Here is a 19,501-nt window from a genome sequence, read left to right as displayed (position 1 = left end):
TTGCTACCTTGTACTTGGTTCTGGTGAGGCCACACCTTGAGTACTGCATTCAGTTTAGGACCCTCACTACAAGAAGAACATCAAGGTGCTGCAGTGTGTCCAAAGAAGGGCAACAAAGCTGGTGAGGGGTCTAGAAAATGAGTCTGATGAGGGGCAGCTGTGGGAACTGGGTTTATTTAGCCTAGAGAAAAGGAGGCTAGGGGAAAGTCTTATTGTGCTCTACAGTTACCTTAAAGGAGGCTATAGAGAGGTGGGTTTCTTCTCCCAAGCAACAAGTGATAGGACAAGAAGAAATGGCCTCAAGTTGCACAAGGAGAGGTTTAGGTTGGATATTAGGAAAAATTTCTTCACTGAAAGGGTTGTGAAAACCAAAGAAATTTCTCCAAAGGAATAAAGAAAATCTTTCCAGTATCTGAAAATGGTAATGTAAACAGAGGCATAATGCTTAATGCCTGAGGCAGTGAAAATTAGGAAGGCTAGACATTTTGTGACATCAAGGCATTTTAATATAATTATAAAATTGATGGGAACAAGGTCTTTACCAAGCATTATAAAAGACAGAAGTTATGACAAAATATCTATATTCATATAATCAGGTCATATTTGAAGAAACACATCAATTGTAAGCAAAGAATATTTTTCTTCTGCTTTGAGGATCTTCCTGTAAGTCACACAACCTGTCAGCATGGCATTTTGTTTTAGAAATGTACATATCTATTTGATATGCCAGTAAGGCATAGATCACTTATAATCTTTTATAATAATTTGTTGGAAAGTAATTGAAAAATATTTCATTTCAAAAACAAAACAACATAATCTGCTGAAAGCAATTATTAGAACAGTACCAAGGAATCACAATACTGCTTTGAAAGGTTGTCTTAGGTAGCATATAGACACTACATATGATTGATTATGTGCATAAGGAGTCATTTTTAAGAGTGTTATCACTGTTTTTGATAATTTAAAGCACCACAAGATGGTAGCATTTCTGAATGTTACTGATACTTGCATTCCTCTCCAGTAAGTTTTAACACACGGAATTTTACAAAGAGTAGTCTGATTTTTAATGACAGAATCACAGAATGGTTGAGGTCAAAAGGTATATTCAGTGGCCATCTTGTCCAATGCCCCCCTCAATCAGGACCAGCTAGAGCAATTAGCCAAGGAATATATCCAGATGGCTTTTGAATATCTCCAAGTAGGGAGTCTCCACAATGCTCTGGGAAAGCTGTGCCAGGACTATCAACCTCCCAGTACAAACGTGTTTTCTGATGCTAAGGGGGAACCACTTGTATTTCAGTTTGTGCCCATTGCTTCCTGTCTTGTCATGGAGTACCACTGAAAAGAGCCTGGCTCTGTCCTCTTTGCACATGTCCCTCAGGTACTTGTACACCTTGATAAAATTCCCCAGGCTAGACTAATCAGTACTCAGCTCTCTTAGCTTTTCTTCATAGAAGAGATGCTCCATCACCTTAGTGTCCCGCTGTTGGACTCTCTCCAGTATGTCCATGTCTCTTCAATTTGGGAGACCAAAACTTGACAGCACAGGTCACAGTGGCCTCACCAGTGCTAATGAGAGGGGAAGGATCACCTCCTTCAACCTGCTGGCACACTCTTCCTAGTGTAACTCTAGACACTCTTCTTTTTAATATTACTTAAACGTGTTTTCTAATAATGAGCTAATTAGAGAGCTCCCAAAAGTTCAGACAAAACTCTGGTTGTATCTCCAACGTTATTTGTATTATAAAGATGCATTACAGAATATTATCTGTCCATTATTAGAAATAATGCCTTTTTTCCTCAGTCTTTTATCCTCTACATTCAACTTCATCCTGACAGTCATTCTTCAGAATGTGTTAAAAGAACCAGTGGAATACACGAGGCAGCAATTGTACCCCTGCTACACAGTTAAAAGTCAGCAGCTTACTCACATAATATGACTTCAACTGTGAGCTATCTAGTCATTATGAACATTCTCAGAAGACTGCATGTCTTCATACAGCGAGGTTGGATTGCGCATGTATTGCTCTGGTATGTAATTTCTGTTTGTGAGAAATTACTTTTCTCATCAGGAATACTCTTATCTATAGATGACTTTCTGTGAAGATGTGGTAGATTACATCTGAGGGCCCCTTCCTGCCTTATGCTTTGTAATTTTTATTCAAAAACAGCAGGAGTTTTGCCACAAGACTAAAAGTAATTTGGCTTTGTATGCATCACAAAGTCTAGGTGACCTGCCAAAATTCAGGTTCTGTGAGGCTATTCTGGTAAGAATAGAAACAGATGGCAGTCACATGCTTTTCCATACACCTTCATCTGCTTCACAGTTCAAAGCCTTTAGTCACCTCTGTTAAGCTCCACTGTTAAGATTTCTTTCATTTTTTTTGTTTTGTTTTGTTTTGTTTTGTTTTTCCTTAGGTACTTTCCATGATCATATCAGATTTTAACAGCATCTGTTGTTTTTTTATTGTTGTTTTGTTTTTGTCTTTAATTCTTTCTCACACCAGCAAAAAAAATACAGTTCAAAAGTTCAAAACAATATCAGTAACATCTCTATTTGTTATTTCAAATACCTATATGGAGGACATTGCTTTTGCTTTAGATGAAGATATGCATTCAATTTTGAAAATTTTATTAAATTGAAAATTTATTTTCATAAAAGAATTCCAAGGTCTATACAACAACATTAAACAAATAGCTTAATGACAAATGTTTGAAAATCGGTGTTTAAATAGACAAACCACCATTATAAAGATTAATTTAAAATAATATGGTAAAAAAAAATAATATAGAAAAGCTTTTAAATACATAGATAATTAACCAATATCACAGCTATGTGTGAAACAATAACCTACAGAATAAGACGCTTAAAGAATTTGAAGTACTGAACTTTTCATATGCTGACCAAAAGGTTTCTAGTAGTAGGAAAAACCCCATAAAAGACACAAAATAACTTAACATATTAAAGATTTCAGCATTAAATAGAGTACTGCTGTCTTTACTCAAAGCATGTAATACTTTTAGCTGCAAGGATATCAGAACTTCTACTTGCAAATAAACCTGCCTTTGTTTTAAGATCTGAAGAAATTAGATAATATATGTTTTTGTCATGGTACAAGAGAAAAATCACTTCTGGAAAGAAGTTCTGAAGAAAATATGTTTATATAGGAATATATATGCTAAAGCTATATTTGCACAGCAATGTACATTCACAATACAAGTGAGTAAGCCTGAACCTTGTGTTAAACTTCTGTATCAGTAAAAATGATAGAAAGATATATCTATCATTTGTATGTAAGTGAAATATTTAGCAAAGACTTGCCTCTTATTTCTATCAAAACTTATGACATTTAGACTTTTGAGATTCAGAGTTTGCTGTTGTCATGGATTTTTTTTTTTTTTTTTCCATTATAAATCTTCAGTGATAACCGTATTTTGAAGTCTGTTTCACAGAGAAAAATGAATACACTTGTACTGTCAGGCTTCTGCCCATACTGGTGTCACACTCGTAACAGTTCTGCAGGCTCCAGAGAATTCTTGCATTTAGGCTAATGTACAAACTCAGCATTCTGCTGTTCCTGTACATGATTTAACTTGTGCAAGAATCATCCCTACCTGTATTTCCAAAAAGTCCTCCAAATAAACTGCAAACTGAAAAGGAGGTCAAAGATACAAAACATTCCCTGGGAGACTGACTTGAGGAGACAATATGTATTAAAGGAGGGAAGACAATAAAAAACAAAACAAAACCAACCAACCAAAACCCACAAAGCTCATAACTCATCTCCCCCCACCTTTCCCTCTTTTGGAAGAACTAAAACTAGACTGTTCTCTATACCTAGCCACAAAACATTGCAGTCTCTTTGGATTTCTATGGAGCCACCGTCATGCAGTCTGAAAACCCAGGAGACCACAGACTGTCAGCTAGGAAGCACAGGAACCTGGAAACACAGTAGGTTCAGAAACATGGGAAGCTTTTACTCTGTGCAGATACTAGGCATTGCAGGAGCTCCAAGCTACATGTGAGCTGGTAAACATACTGCCAGAAAGCATTAAATGTCCAGGGCATCTAAGTGTTGCATGGCTTTCTAACTGATGTTTCACATGCTGATTTTAAGATATCCCAATGTTTTTATGTGGCATTGCTAATTTTATCTGGCATTGTTAATATTCTGTTATGTTTAAAAGCCCTTGTTCACCTGTTTTCTTCCACAGAGCTAGATTAAGTATAATTTTGTTACATGACAAAAAAGTTTGGTGTATTCCAACATTTTTAATTAAAAGTTGTAATTAAAAGAACACTTACAGAAATAAGCAAATGAGCAAACAAGAGAAATCGGTATCTGTTGGGAAATAGAAGAGAGGGCCCTGCCTTAAGTGAACAACAACACAAATGCACACCATTTTACAATCTCAAATTAAAACATAAGTCTCATTAGCAGAAAAAAAAAAAAAAAAGTATTTATATTGAAAAGGGAAAACTAAAGAGTTTCTTCACACCTTTTGTTCATTAAAATTTATAACTGCTGTTTTGAAACAGACAAAGCACATTTCACCATATGCATCATGCTTAAACTTTGAAAGTCAGTGCAGAAGGGAAGCCAGGACTGCTATAAATATGCGAAAATCCTTCAAAAACTCACACAGAGCAGAGAGGAATAGGGGTGAGCAGATTTCAGTCCAAGAAATCCTGAGCTGCTGATGAGACCTCATGCAATAAATCAACATGAAGACCAGAGTCCGGTACCTAAACATACTGAAACTGGAAAAAAGAGTGAAATAAAATTTCTAAGATGAGGGACCCTTACCTACAAGGCAGATAGGCTAATCCCAAATGGGCACAAATAAAAATATTTCAAAATAAACTGTTTGATATTGTTTTATTTTACAATGACTTCTATTCAAGAATCATATTTATACTATTTTCAGAGGTCCTACAGGGAAATAAAACTTCTGAGAGACCTCTATTTGGTGTCAAGAAGGGAAGACTGAGAAAAAGGACTAAATGTGAGTTTTAAACTCTTTAGGGTTTCTTCTAATCTAGGCTTAGATAACACAATTCTCAATATTTTTTTTAAAAATGTGGCAATACCCTAAATACCATAGTGAGCTTACAAATGGAAATGCTTACTTTAGTGCTTGTTTCAACACAAGATTTTTTGATTGAATTGTATCAGTTCAGTAAAACTCATCAAAGATATTTTGGAAACCTCTGAAGGAAAGTATCTAAGTTAAACAATGTTGGCATTGTTTCCCGTAAATAACAGCCTAGCAGTTACAGAGACAGTTCTCTTTAAACTACCTGGAATTTAGAGAGATGAGTGTTTTAAAGAAAGTCAGAACCTTTTTAATAACAGAAATCAAATTACAATGTCTACTATTATTCTTTACTACACTACTACAGTGATATACACATTTATCCTTCATATAAGAATAATAAATATCCCCAAAACAGTGACATTCTGAGGGCAATACTTGTTGCAACTTAAGAACCTCTTCTAGAAAACCTAAATTAATTTCAGTTTTTGTCTTGATTGTTATGATAATACACTGTGAAGTTATGGACACATTCAGTAGCAGATGCAGCTACTGTATTTTATACTGCCTGCAACTGAGAGTATACGGTGATGGTTGGAGCTCTTGAAGAAAAAATATCTTAAATCTTTTCAAAGACTAAATACAGAATTCAACTATGTTATAAAATGAACTTCCAATTAGGCTGCTCCTCGCTCTAGGATACATGATGTGTTAGATCCACAACTGAACTTTAAGTAATAAATGGAATTACAAGAATTAGCAGTCCAAGAAACTCTGAACTGAAAATAAATAAATAAATAAATAAATAAAACACCTGTACAAAGTAGATTATATAAATTTTTCATCTATTCTCACTCTGTATGTTAATATTTTTTTTTTTCTGTTAAATAGCATCTACATAAATGCTAATAATTCATATATATTTTATATGAATTACTATATAGAGAATCCTTATCCAAAACTCTCTGTACATTCATTTCAGGACATAAAGAAAAGGAAACCAAAGTCAAAGGTATGATTGACTTACCTCAATATATATATATATATATATATATGCATAAAAGGAAAAAAAAAAAAAAAAGGAAATAAGCAAATAATAATGAGGAAAAACCAATATCAATAAATAAGGAGTGCTGGCCTTCTTACGGTCCAAATGAGAAATATATGGTATTTACAAGAAAACACTAAATATTAACAGACTTGTATAATCTAAGCACAAATACTATTAATACCATTTCAAATGTTAAATATAAATATATATTCTGTAATACATCTTGAAGACTTTTTTTTTTTTTTTTTTTTTTTTTTTCCCATACACAAAGAACAGCTAGGGCAAAAAGGCAAAGATACTAAGGACATTTTGAGACATACGTACATGTGCAGCCTCATGGTGGAGTTTGCAAGACAGCTGGAAGGGATGAAGTTATGTGGGATATTCTGCTTCTGAATATTAGAGACAGTAAATGCACACTTGGGATCTGTGTGTTGGGAAAAGGCATGAAAAAAGGTACTGTGCAGCAAAAGGAATTAATATTATCCATTTGCTGCTAGCCCTGTCAAATGGCTTTTCTACACTGATGGCAAAAATTTCTACCAAAAACACTTTAAAAAAATCACTGTGTTGAAACACATTTTAAAAGTAACAGAACTGTTGATTGCGGAATCCTTAATAGAGATAGTCTATAGACCGTCTTAATAGATAAGTCTATTAAATGGTTATTCCTTTACCTATATTCCCTTTAGCAGGACTTCTCATATAATTTTTCTGAACTGTTCTTAAAACATCAAGGAGATGATTCTTGAAATTAATTAGTACTAAAAATCAACATTAGTACTATGGCAGCCTGATGGGAGCAGTTACAGAGGTAACTTTACAGTAATGAGAAAATACTGCCAAAAAAATGGCTGCTAAATGTGGGCGGGTGAAAATGTCTGTCAACCTGAGAACTTGACCTGAGAAGTCAGCATCCCTGTAGCATCCCTGAGTACATCTGGACACTTGAGAACTGGAGACATCCTGAATATGCCATTGATCAGGGCAAAACAAGAAACTGAGAAAAAACTTACTGCCTGAACAAAAAGGGGAACTGCCTGGGAAAGTATGAATTGATGACTGGCAGTTCAAGTGTAAAGAATACAATATATTGTGAATATGTATGTATATATTTTTCTGAGAAATAAGAAAAATCACCACCTATTGGCTGTCTCATGAAGAAGACAGAAATCAACAGTATCTATTGGTAACTTGAAGTGATGGTGTTCTACGGCCTCTTATATCTCTATAATATAAACAAGGCCAGATTTCTACCTGAAATGGAGCCTTTCCCTCTGAGAAACTTTCTGTGCTGCATATGCTTCTCTTTCTATTATTTTTTAATGGGTTGAAGCTTTGCTGGCACATCAGGTTGGCAACTCCAAAATGCTGCAACACTCCAAACCTTGTGATACAGATCAGCTTTGAATTTAGACTCTGTTCACTACTTTTGTTTCCTCTCTGGGCCCACTTCTTGGGAGTCAGTCTCTTCTGAGATCAGTTTTCTTAATTACACCCTCTGAGGCCAGTATGACCATGATCTGGGATCAGTTTGATGCATTTAGTTCCAGTGATTTTATGAATATATGACTACATAAATCTGTCATAAGTACAGTCTTGATAAGTATAACCTGTCATAAGTGTATTTGCAATTATAGTATCATTATGTCTGTAATCTATAACAATGATACTTACTTCCATAGTATTATTGATGGTTTTTGAAACTACAATACTGATCTATATTTGCTACTGATTACTATATGACTGATTCTTACTGCCTTTAGTTTTCTTTCTACTACCTTTAATTGCTGTTGCTACTAATTAGTACTATACTTTAAATATCTGGTGCATCTATTTGCTTCCTGGTAATGTCTGTAATAGGTTATTATCTATCTATAAGTTTGCCTTATTAATCATAGTATATTTGCTAGTGGTGATTGGTGGCAATCTGTAATGGACGGAAATTTTCAGAAAACTAAAGCCTCCATGTCCTTGTATATTAGAGGATCCTGCGAAGCCAGGCTGAGTAACCCTTCATGTCGTGATATAGCTTTTCTCAAATTACTTCACTAATCGGTACAAATTTCTGAATACAGCATTTGTACACCATGCAAATTAAGTAATTTTGTTACTTAAAAACACAAATAAATATGGAGTGACCATATCCTAAATACACTCAACAGTAATTCATAAAAAGATTTTTAGCAGCTGGATGCTCTATTATCACTTTCCAAGGTACTGCCCCAAATGAATAACAAGGCTCTAATGCCTTTCAGAAAAATGCCTTTGGTGGCTCTAGGATCCATCAGAGAAACTGAAATGAATAAAGGCTGTATTTCTGAACTATAACTGTAAAACATACCAGAATGTTTTCAAGATTTATAGGGAAGTCAAAAAAATAAATAATCAGTACTGAAAGTTTGAATAGCTATCAGGCTTCATGGAATGTAATTATGGCATGTTTCTTGTCTCACTCTGACAATGCAAAGATGCAAAGAGCACATGCCCAGCCTTTGGGAGACAATGTAGTGCTGAGGAGCAAAGGACAGGAAGCAGACAATAAAAGGACTGTGGCATATAGTTAGCCCGTGTATCTTTCCTGTTGTTGAGTTATTGAGGCAGATGACTGCTACATGCCCTCCTTGCCTGGAGGCTAAAAAAAAATGACTGATACAGAGTTCTGTCTAGGCAGGCTGCTATAGTCACTGTGACACTACTACTACAAGCATAAAACTCTTCTACAAGCGGTGATTTTATTCCTCCAGCTAGGATTAGTTTATTCCACAAGCTAATAAGGCATGAAATTTCCTGCCTTGGCATTCTGTAGCAATTGCAAAAGCAATGCTTAAGCTCATTTCCCCAGTCTGGTATCATGGTTTACAAACAGACTGAAATGTAGGAAGACATACTAACCACAAAGACTCCAGTCAGACCATCTGTTGGATGCTCATCTTTGTCCATCTTTACAGAGTCATCTGAGCTGCAGAGATCTTCCTGAATGCCTTTTGCTTTCAGTCATAAGTGGTGTGGACTAACTCATGTTATAAGAAATTTTCAGTGTTGTCAACGCAGTGGCACTTTAGTGGACAGTATGCTAGCTGAGAAAATGCTAAGAGGAGTTATTTCAGCTTGTATTAGAAATTGTTTGGCTGTTAACATGCTGTAAGGGGATTCTTAGCACCACTGAGACAAGATTATGAAATTGTGATTAGTAATGTTGCAAAATCAAGTCATTTATTAAGTGGTTATGGTACTAGTGTACAACACAGGTTACTAATGTTCATTACAGTAGGTCCTTTAAAAAAATTGTCCACTGCACAGACATATCCTTGAAAATTTCTTTTTCAACACCCTGGCATGAAAGTTGCATTTTGCAACAATATCATTAATATAGATATAAAAACTTAAACTACATCCAGCTGAAGGTTTTTTTTTTTGGCAAGAAAAACACTTCCAGAAACAAAAGCATAGTTATTTGCTTTCATAATGACCCTTTTTTTTTTTTTTTTTTTTTTTTTTTTGGTAAGTGTCTATACTTGCCTCATTGTTACCACTTTATTTTTTTGCTTTTATTGCTAAGTTAGCATTTGGATGTACCTACATATTTACCTCCCTATTCTTGAGATAACTTTTTAATAACACAGATACACCCCAATGAGTTAAAAACTGAGAAAATCACCAATTTGTCTGAAATGTTCATACCTTACAACTTAGAAACACCACAAAGAGACACATGAGCATACAAAAATATTTTATGTGTATGTAGTAGTGATTATATCAAATAAATACAAAGACATTAATACATCTGATTAAGTCACCTTTTCTGTTTCTCATTAACTTCACAAGGTGCATCAATCAAGGTGGTTTTATATGACAGATCTAATCCATATTTCTTATGAGAAATTACCTGGAATCATCAAATCATAGAATTAAAAAATCATAGAATAGTTTGGGTTGGAAGGAACCTTAAAGATCATCTAGTTCCACTCCCCAGGCATGGTCAGGAATACTACTTGAATTAACATAAAGGATTTGTTTTTCTAGAAACACTTTTCAGAAAACTGTTAAAAACGTGTGGCTCCAGCTGGAATCAGTACACATCACAGCTTCTTAGAATGTCATGATGGGCAATTGTGTCACTAACTAGCTTTAATGACCCTGACCAATGTCACCTGGGATCAGCCCTACCCACTCACAGAGCACAAGAGCTCCATTTAAGCTCTAGTCTGGGCAGCCATCCCCATCTGAGCTATGTTGTTTGGTCCTATGGATGAATCTTGCTTTATCTTTGTTTCTACTTCTACTTCTGATTTTTTTCCTGTCTGGACACACTGGATGGCCCCTGGAACTCATTCATCCCCATTCCTTGTATGGGACTTCTAATAGGCCTTATGTTGAAGCACTTTACCCCATGGTGTGTTCAGGGGCTGCAAGACTGCCCCGCAGAGTAAGGAAGGGTACTGCTGACTGTATTGTGGATGTTCTCTGGACCTGTCTTATCACCTCCTGTTAAGTAGCCTTGCTGTTACTGCTTGAATGTGTGAAAGGCAACTACAGTAATATCAAGTAGGAATCTTCAGTCATCTCTCAAAGTAGTCTGCTTTGTGAAGGGGTAAAGGTGAATACCAGGGGAAAATGGGAAGCACAAAAAGCATGTCAAACATTGCTTCAAGCAAGCTTGAAATTTGGGTGTGCCAGAAACTCTTATTAGCTGTAAAGAAAAAACACAAGCTCAATACAGAAGACTTAATACAAGAACAATTTGCTTCACAATTATGTTTACCAGGATCTAGGTAGAAGATGCTTGAGGAGTGAGTCTACCACACCACAAAATGATTGTGGTTTAAGGATTCAGAAGAAATGGCCCAAACATGTGTGGAGAAGTGCAAGTACCTGTAACTTTAAGTACATGAAATTCTTTTCTCCCCTCACCCACTGTAAACTGGTTCTTCAGCTCTCAAGGGAGATATTTCCCCTCTTCATTTCTTTATGACAAAAAAAAAAAAAAAAAAAAAAGAGGCTGTGAAGAAAAAACTAAGAAAAAAAAAAAAGAAGCATTTCTTTCTATTGAATTTACATTAGTCAATATTTTAGCACATACTCCAGTTATACCAGATGACAAAGTGTTTCTGAAAATGGTGTCACATATAGAAGACACTTTCTTAAAAATGTATGGATACGTCCAGAAGTGGCAGTACAATTACAGGAAAGCACTATTAGCAAGAAGCAGTACTGACAAACACCAAGGAACATTTCTATTGGAATCAATAAAGTAAAAAATAATGAAAGCACAAATAAGTGACAGATGTTCTCTGGCATATTATTTAACATTTTGGTTGAAACATCAAAGCTCAGAAAACAGAGGCAAGTTGAAAACTATCTTAGACATGCCCGAAGGCACAGAAAGCAAACACCCTGTTCTAATCCTTTGAAGGATGATTCTGACAACACTTTCACCTAGAAATTTAACAGGATAAGAAAAAGACTTAATACTTCCAACTAGTAGATATTCCAAGCATCCTGATTATATATATATATATTATATATATATATATATAAAATAAACTTTAGTCCTCCTAACAAATACAAAACAGAAGCAAACAGAATGCAAATACTAGGCATCTGGTTCAGAGAGAACTTCTTAGTTTGTCAATCCGCATTGCTGCAGTTTTGCTCAAGAACTTCATATCTCAGATGTGCTCCTTGGTGTTTTGAGACAGGTCAACATGCCAGAAAATTTCCCTGGTGATCACTAGAAGACTTTCTGACATACTTCTATGTTATCCCATTCCAACACAGATAAGATTATATAGAAGTACGTTTTTATTGTTCAACAACTCTTTAAAAAATATATTGGGATGCTACATTTGGCATTGGTAGTCTAGAACAGCAATTATAAGGGCAGCCAACAATGAAGGAATGGAATGCCCATAGGTTAGTGAGGTACTTTCAAATCATTCGTAACTTCAGATTGAAACAGATGTCACTTTATACTTAGATGAGCTCTTTCACTTCTCAGTTGACTTCTTTTCTGGCTTTCTCCCCATTTATTTTTTTTTTTTAACTTTTCTTGCATATCTCATACCTGACTGTCCATATTCACCACCATATTCTTCCTAAAGGATTTATATTTGTATTCAAATCTTCATCTGCCTTTTATTTAAGATGTGCTTCTGATCTTTTTTTTCTACAAATTATTAGCTATCCTCAAGCTAGGTAAGTGACCCTTCGACAGGTCAGCTGCCATTTCCTGCACTTGACTAGCAAAGCAGTAGCCAGCAGACAAGAAAATTATTTTAGGAGTTAGAAAATCTTAATATTTCAATTTGCTACTATAGAAGACTATAGCTATATTTTACTGGAATGCTAAAAAATTGGCTTAATATACAGTAGTAATACTAGTAGAAAAACAATTTAATAAATTCTGGCAAAGAATTTACCCATGGAACTTACTCAACACAAAAGAGCAGAATGCAATAAAGTGCACTATTTTTTATACTGTAGTACATTAACCGAAAGGCTTTTTGTTAATATACTGGACCTACCAGAGATGATATTTCACTATATCCTTGAAAGGCTGACAGAAGTCTGTAGTGTTGAGATCCTATAATGCATGACTCGAGACAAAAAACTTTATGCAATGTAAGTATTTTTAATTAATGTTTTCACAGAAATACAATATAAGGAAGTTTCTACAATATTATAAAAATGTCTTATTATTTCCTGGATTTGAGTCCTAATGGACTTGATTTGAGTCCTAAATACTCTGCAGTGATTAAAACCTTCCATAATGTCCTGTCCCTGTCACCGCAACAACCTTTGTCTTGACCTCCTGCACTACCTCTAGAATGATTATATCACTCATTCCCGAGTTGCTCACATTACATTATTTGTCAAGAATTAGAGAATCACAGGATCACAGAATCGTCTAGGTTAGAAGAGACCTCCAAGATCACCGAGTCCAACCTGTGACCTAACACTTATAAGTCCTCCACTAAACCTGTTTTCTGTTGAAAGGAAATTGAGCACAATAATTATAGTGTACTAAGTCATTCAGGGCCCAGTGGTGTGTCTGTAGTATGAGTTGTATATAACATCAATAGCAAATAGACTGCAGCTTATGAAATATAACATGAAGATGAATAACAGGTAATTTTCTTGCTGGATATTGGGTATTATTTACCAAAAACTGTATATCACTACATGTAAAATATAGGAGTATTTAGTTTTTTTTTTAGTTTTTTTTTTTTTTTAAAAAAAAAAAATCTTCTGAATAGTCTTAAACTTAGTGAGTATGTGCTAAGTCAATAATTTTTATTTTATATTATCATATTTTTTTTTTTTTTTTTTTTTTTTTTCTAAGAGTACTATTGCATTGTTCAGTGCAGAGACATTGTCTGAGTAGCCAGGGATCATGTTAGGAAAGCCAAGGCTCTTTTAGAATTAAGAGGGCCACAAGAAAGGCTTCTGTAGGTGCACTGATGATAAAAGAAAGACTAGGGAAATTGTGTGCCCTCTCCAGAAGGAAATGGGAGAACAGGATACAGAGAAGGCTGAGGTATTAAATGACATTTTTGACTAAGTTTTCACCAGCAAGAGCTCTAGCCACATTGCCCAGGCCCCAGAAGGCAAAGGCAAGGACCAGGAGAAGGATGAACTGCCCAGTGTGGAAGATCAGGTTTGAGATCAGCTAAGAAACCTGAAGGTGCACAAGTCATAGAATGATAGAATGGCTTGGTTTAGAAGGGACCTTAAAGATCATCTAGTTCCAATCTCCCTGCCACAGTAAGGGATACCACCCACTAAATCAGGCTGGCCAAGGCCCCATCCAACCTGGCCTTGAACGCCCCCAGGGATGGGGCATTGACAACTTCTCTGGGCAACCTCTTCCGGTGCCCCATGGGACCTGATGATATACATCCTCAGGACATGAAGGACCCAGTGGATGAACTTGCTAAGCCACTGCCCATCATATTTGAGAAGTTGTGGCAGTCTGGTGAGGTTCTTGATGACTGGAAGAGGGGAAACATAACCCCTATTTTTAAAAATGAAAAAAAAATGAAGAGACCTGGGGAATTACAGACCAGTCCATCTCACCTCTTATCTGGCAAGATCATGGAGCAGATCCTCCTGGAAACTATGCTAAGACATGAAAAATAAAGAGGTGATTGGTGACAACCAGCATGGCTTCACTAAGGGCAAATTGTGCCTGACAAATCTGGTGGCCACCTAGAATGGGGTTACAGTTTTGATGGATAGGTGAAAAGCAACTGACATCATCTACCTGGAACTGTGCAAAGCATTTGATACTACCCCCAGAATATCCTTGTCTCTAAATTGGAGAGACATGGATGTGACAGATGGACTACTCAGCCGGTAAGGAATTGCCTGGATGGTCATACTCAAAGAGTTGCAGTCAATGTCTCAATGTCCAGGTGGAGAGCAGTAACAAGTGGTATTCCTCAGGGGTCAGTACTGGGACCTGCGCTGTTTAACGTCTCTGTTGGTGACATGGGCAGTGGGACTGAGTGCACCCTCAGAAAGTTTGCTGATGACACCAAACTATGTGGTGTGGCCAAGACAATGAAGGGAAGGGATATCATCCAGAGGGACCTGGATAGGCTTGAGAGGTGGGCCTGTGAGAATCTCATTGAGGTTCAACAAGGCCAAGGGCAAAATCCTGCACCTGGGTTGGAGCAATCCCAAGCACAAATACAGCATGGTCAGAGAATGGATTGACAGCAGCCCTGAGGAGAAAAACCTGGGGGTGTTAATTGATGAAAGCCAGCAACATACACTTGCAGCCCAGAAAGCCACCCATATCCTGGTCTGCATCAAAAGCAGCGTGGCCAGCAGGGTGAGGAAAGTGATTCTCTCCCTCTACTCTTCTCTTGTGAGACCCCACCTGGAGCACTGCTTACAGCTCTGAGGTACCCAGCACAAGGACACTGAATGATAAGAATGAGTCCAGAGAAGGGCCAAGAAGATGATCAGAGGGCTGGAGCACCTCTCCTGTGAAGACAGGCTAAGGGAGTTGGGGTTGTTCAGCCTGGGGAAGAGAAGGCTCCGGGCAGACCTTATAGTGGTCTTTGGAAAAGCTGGGAAAGCTAGGAAAAGACCCTTTGTCAGGGAGTGTACTGATAGGACATGGATTAATGGTTTTAAACTAAAAAAGGGGAGATTTATGTTAGTTTTAAGGAAGAAATTCTTCACTCAGATGGTGGTGAGGCACTGGAACAGGTTTCCCAGAGAATTTGTGAATGCCCCATCCCTCAAAGTGTTTAAGGCCAAGATAGATGGGTCTTTGAACAACCTGGTCTAGTGGAAGGTGTCTATGCCTTTGGCTGGGGAGTTGGAATTAGGTATCTTTAAGGTCCCTTCAAACCAAACCATTCTATGATTCTATGATTCCCATATTTTAAAGCAAGTACTGAAATGTTTTTTCAAATCACTTTAAGAAATGAGTATGAAGCAGAGCTTTGGGTTTGAATCAAATGGCCAGAATTAAATTTCCATTATTCCTTGTGTTCTTCAATTTCAAAGACATAAAAAACAAAATGAACTGATCTTTTCCTGTTAAGATTGGTGGGGGAATGGTACAAAAGTCTACCTTCAAAAGCTCTGTTTGAATTGAGTCTTTCCCCTCAGCAAATTAAGTAGAAATGCTCAGATTGCATGATTGGTACATATGCCAGGAAGCCTCAAAAATAAGTTGATGATCCACTATTTCAATTATTATTCTTCTACAGCTATTTTTTTCCAAACATTGAGGAACACAGTTTGTACTGTGACTTAAAGTGATTTATGAGTTTTTGAGTTTCGGGAACAGAAATCTGTACCACATCTACTATGGAGGAGAAAATCTTCTTGTAGTAACACAATAATCTGAAGAATTGATTGAAGTATTAAAATGTGTCTCTTGGGTTCTTTATTAGTTCTGTGTTTTCTTACTACTTATTGGACTACCAGGAGAGCAGTTGCAGTATGTGACATGCTTCAATGTTGTTGATATCTGCCTCTTGTGAGAGAGCAGTTTGTCCATTAATAAGACAATTGTGCTGCAGTTTAATCTGTATGCAGGCCTACTGGCTTGCCAGAAACAGTGCAAATCAGCAATTTGATTGCCCGGCAACTGCATTCTTCATTATCAGCACAAATCCTTTCATCCCTTTTTCAGCTATTGCTCTCTTGCTAATAAACATTTCCATTTGTATGTCATTGGTATCAACAACCTTGCTTTTGTCAGAGGCTGAGGACTCCTTAGATGAAAAGAGAAAACTTGGGTCTTCTCTAAGAAGGTAAAAAGTTGACAGAAGTTCCTGGCTGAGGTGAGCTGAGCTATCTAGTAAATATGATGCTCATCTACAAGAAGGGCTGTAAGAAGGAGCTGGGGAAAAACATACCTTCACGTCTGGCCTTGGAATGTCATGTAGCAGATCATCTTGCATGCCATCAAGTGGCACATACAAGGCCCAGTCAGCATGTATTTATGTAAGGCAGGTTCCGCTTGATCTCCTTCTATAACAAGGTGACCAGCTTAATGGATGAGGGAAAAGCTGTGGAGGTGGTCTACTAGACATTAATAAAGCTTTCGACACTGTTACCTACAGCATTTCTCCAGAAAAACTGGCTGCTTATGTCTTGGATGTGTGTATGCTTCACCTGATAAAAAACTGGCTGGGAAGCCAGGCCAAAGAGTTGTGGTGAATGGACTTAAATCCACTTGGAGGCCAGTCACAAGTTGTGTCCTCAGGACTAAGTATTGATTACAGTTCTCTTCAAAATCTTTATCAATGATCTGGATACAGGGATCAAGAGCACCCTCAGTAAGTTTGCAGACAACACCAAATTAGGTGTGATTGTTGATCTGCTTGAGGGTAGCAGGACTTTGCAGGGGGATCTGCATAGGATGGATCTATAAGCCAAGGCCAACTGTATGAGATTCTACAAGCCTAAGTGCCAGGTCCTGCACTTGGGGCACAACAGCTCCATGCAACATTGCAGTCTGGAGGAAAAGTGGATGGAAAATTGCCCTGCAGAAAGGGAACTGGGGGTATTACCAACACCTGGCTGAACATGAGTCAGCAGTGTGCTCAGGTAGCCAAAATGCCAACAGCATCCTGGCTTCTATCAGAAATAGTGTGGCCAGCAGGACTAGGGAAGAGATTGCTACCTTGTACTTGGTTCTGGTGAGGCCACACCTTGAGTACTGCATTCAGTTTAGGACCCTCACTACAAGAAGAACATCAAGGTGCTGCAGTGTGTCCAAAGAAGGGCAACAAAGCTGGTGAGGGGTCTAGAAAATGAGTCTGATGAGGGGCAGCTGTGGGAACTGGGTTTATTTAGCCTAGAGAAAAGGAGGCTAGGGGAAAGTCTTATTGTGCTCTACAGTTACCTTAAAGGAGGCTATAGAGAGGTGGGTTTCTTCTCCCAAGCAACAAGTGATAGGACAAGAAGAAATAGCCTCAAGTTGCACCAGGATAGGTTTAAGTTAGATATTAGGAAAAAATTATTCACTGAAAGGGTTGTGAAGTATTGGAACAAGCTACTCAGGGAAGCAGTTGATTTACCATCCCTGGAGGCATTCAAAAGATGTGTAGATGTGTTGCTTAGGGACATGGTTTAGTGGTAGAGTTGGCAGTGCTAGGTTAAAGGTTTGACTTTAGAGGTCTTAGAGGTCTTTTCCAACCTAATTGATTCTATAATTCTTTGATCTGAGTAGCCCACAGAAGTTAGACAAAGCAAACTTTGCAGGAAAAGCTCCATAGTTCTGGGGCATCACTGTTTTAGGTCACTGTGTAGTCCTTTTTGTTAGGTCATTGTAGAGAACAAACTATGTTAAATAATGGCCTTACTTTGTTCAGCTCCGCTGCACACTCCAGTATCCTCTGACATATAAAAAGATCTTCTTTGTCAAGAGAAGGAAGACATTCCTCACAGACTCAAAAGTGACATAGCTGGCTGGCTTGGTATCTGAAGAAGACAATGGAAAAAAGGACTACGCTGTCTGCTTTTATGTATGACATACCATTTTGGGGAGTAACAAGATTTGAATATCAAGTGTCAGTTGGACAGATGTGAAGTACATTCTTCCAGATATTGCAGTAATACTCTGCAGCCCTAGTCAAGAACCAGGACAGTATCCTTGTACATGAGGTAAATAGTTTGGGGGTGTGGAAAATGACAAGAGGCCAGATTATTCTGGTGCGATACTGGCAACAGGCAGACCTATGATGGTGGAAAGGAACTCATACTGCAGAAGAGGTCATACTGTGAACCAATACTTTTGGTCTTACGACTTTAGCAAATTCAGAACTATTCAAAAGTGCCAGTATACCCTGTAAAAAAAAATGCATTCACTTAGTCTACAGTAAGTACCGCTGAATTGTTGTCAGGATGCGCTACAGTTGTGTTCAAATTGTTTATAGCAAGCATAAATGCAGAAAATGTGTCATTCAGAAAACAACCTCAGTTTTTCATGGTTTGTGTGACCACAGGCTCAGCTGCAATAAAACACATGAACATCACATTTTAGGCATTGAAATGGGTTGCTCAGGGTGGTGGTGGAGTCATCATCCCTGGGGGTGTTTAAGGAAAGGCTGGACATGGTGCTTAGGGATATGGTTTAGTGGGTGATATTGGTGGTAGGGGGATGTGCTGACCAGATGACCTTGGAGGTCTCTTCCAGACTTTATGATTCTATGGTTATGTGTCTCAATCCAAGAGCAACTGCAGTGGAAGCCTGGCTCCATTAACATGTTGACATGCTTGGGATGACAGACTTCAACAGCAACAGTATCAACATCGTGTCCAGGTGCTCATAGCTTCTTGCCCATGTCATTCCTTTGGCATGAATTAAGACCTTTCTGTGGTACGCTGACCCTGAACCAGCCCTGTGTCTCCAGGTGGACTGAACTTGGTGGAAGTCATGCACATTCTTTCTGGACCAGGACTAGCTGTGCTGGTCTCCTCTGCCTAAAACTGCTCCCAGAGCCCAGTCAGGACATGAGACAGGGCAGGCCTGCTCTGCCCTGCTGTCAACCCTCGTGAACCCGCCGGACTCCTCGGCAGGGAGCCGGGCCCGAGGGACCAACGTCGGTAACCGACATCTTGGGTCGGAACGGCCCCGCGGCCGCCCCTTGTGCGGCTCGCGGCACCCGCCACCCTCCCCACAGCCCCGGCCCACGCTCGGCCGCCACCGCCTTGCGCAGGCATCGTCCCCACGGGCTGCCGCCGTCGGGGGTGGAGAGAGGCGGCAGAGGTAGCAGCTCCCCGACTTATGCAAGCGGCTCAGGGAGCGGCCGCCCCCGCCTCGCCGGCAGCGCAACGCGGCCCCGGCAGTCCTGAGCTGGGGGCGGGAAGGCCGGAGGGGGCCGCTCTCTCCCCTGCCCAGCCCTCGCCTCTCCCAGCAGGGCGTGCCGTTCCGCAGGT

Source organism: Oxyura jamaicensis, chromosome Z, assembly GCF_011077185.1.
Source record: "Oxyura jamaicensis isolate SHBP4307 breed ruddy duck chromosome Z, BPBGC_Ojam_1.0, whole genome shotgun sequence".
In the NCBI taxonomy this organism is placed as follows: Eukaryota; Metazoa; Chordata; class Aves; order Anseriformes; family Anatidae; genus Oxyura; species Oxyura jamaicensis.
Note: the sequence above shows the minus strand (reverse complement) of the source record.